A 1,974-nucleotide genomic window follows, 5' to 3' on the forward strand; every position below is an offset into this window, starting at 1 on the left:
ACACACACACACACACACACACACACACACACACACACACACACACACACACTTATACTACAAAGCATCATAAACAAAGCATTCTGATCTTGGATCATAAATAGTTAGACAAATGTAACATGATTGGAATACCAGTAGAATAAACCATACATGGAAACCCAGAGTAGTAGTAACCCAAGTGAGTAGAGAATCTGTTTTTATTGAATGAAGTAAAATTTGGAAAGCTTACCCTTTTCAACTAATGAGAATGAGAAAATTGGAGCAACAGGGCAACTGAATCTCTGTGATATTAAAGAGCATAAAAAATGATTGTAGGTGATCATAGAAATAACCATACAAGGGGCTGGAAAGGTGGCTCGGTGGTAGAGCGCTTGCCTTGCATGCCTGAGGCCCTGGGTTCAATTCCTCAGCACCACATAAGCAAAATGAAAAAAAGCCAGAAGTGGCTCTGTGGCTCAAGTGGTAGAGTGCTAGCCTTGAGCTGAAGAGCTGAGGGACAGCACCCAGGCCCAGAGTTCAGGTCCCACGACCGGACCCAAAAAAGAAATATCCATACAAATGGAAGCCTAAAATCCTTTTTAGAAAAATAGTTACCAGTTGAGTGCCGGTGGTTCACGCCTGTACTCTTAGCTATTCAGAAGGCTGAGGTCTAGGATCATCATTTAAAGCCAGTCCAGACAGTAAATTCCATAAGATTGTTTTGTTTTTGTTGGTCATGGGGCTTGGACTCTGGGCCTGGGCACTGTCCCTCAGCTCTTCAGCTCAAGGCGAGCACACTACCACTTGAACCACAGCACGAATTTTTTCTGCTTATGTGGTGCTGAGGAATCAAACCCAGGGTCTCATTCATGTCAGGGAAGCACTCTACCACTGACCCAACTTCCCAACCCCAGATTGCCATTTTGAGATTTGACCTGCTATAGGCTTTGGACCTTTGGTTGGCTTATATATCAAGACTATTGTTTATTTGTTGACTTGCCAAACTGTTTTGTTTATGAAGGGAAATTAACAATATTACTTGTTTTACTTTTCTGTTTTGAGTTTTTAAAACTCATTTGTGAGAATCTAAGTTTAAGTTCATCTATATTATAACAGTCTGTACAATAAATATTTTTCCATGTGGTTCTCTATACCTTCCTGCCAAAAATAATGTAGGTATCTAGATTTATGTACTGAAGTGGACTTGAAATTATGGTTAAGTTTATTTTATTCCCTAAGTGATCAACCTCACATGTTTAGAATTAGAACATATTTGATTCAGGGAATTTTTTATTACATGGAAAACCTTAACTGTAATGCATCATGGTTTGGAATGTTGAATGTGAACTACTTTTTTTTTTTTTAACAGATTAAGCCATTCCCCAAGGAAGTGTTTTCGAATGAGAACATAATACTGTAACCCAAAATGATTGAAGTGTGGTTCCTGTGATTCATATAAGTATTTAGGTTTTGAATTTCTCAAGGCAATCAAGTTGCATATTCTGATCTAATAGTATTCCTGAAATATTTTTTCAAGCTAAAATATGTTTATACAAGAATAGAGTCCTGTATGTTATTATGGAGTGGAGGGCAGCCAGGATGAGCTCAGGGAGTTGAGAACAACACTTGTTATGTGGAAGACAGATTTGGTAAGCAGACTTGGAATCCAGTTGGTTGGTGTGAGCAGGCAGGGGTATAGATTACAAGATTATAGTAGCCACTTCCAATTGCTCCCACAACAGCCTTAGGACATTTCACTGTGGTGCACAAAAGCAGCAATGATCATCATTGCATCAAGAGCAACTTGGGTGTAAAGTTTTAGGAAGAATAAACATAAAAAGTAAAAAAAAAGTAATAACATAAATATATCCTTTTATATGGGGAAAACATTTGGTATAGGGAAGTTTTTGGCTTAAAAATTAGTAAGCTAGCCGGGCGCTGGTGGCTCACGCCTGTAATCCTAGCTATGCAGGAGGCTGAGATCTGAGGATCGCA

This window comes from Dipodomys ordii, unplaced genomic scaffold (assembly GCF_000151885.1).
Source record: "Dipodomys ordii isolate 6190 unplaced genomic scaffold, Dord_2.0 Scaffold462, whole genome shotgun sequence".
NCBI classification, from domain to species: Eukaryota; Metazoa; Chordata; class Mammalia; order Rodentia; family Heteromyidae; genus Dipodomys; species Dipodomys ordii.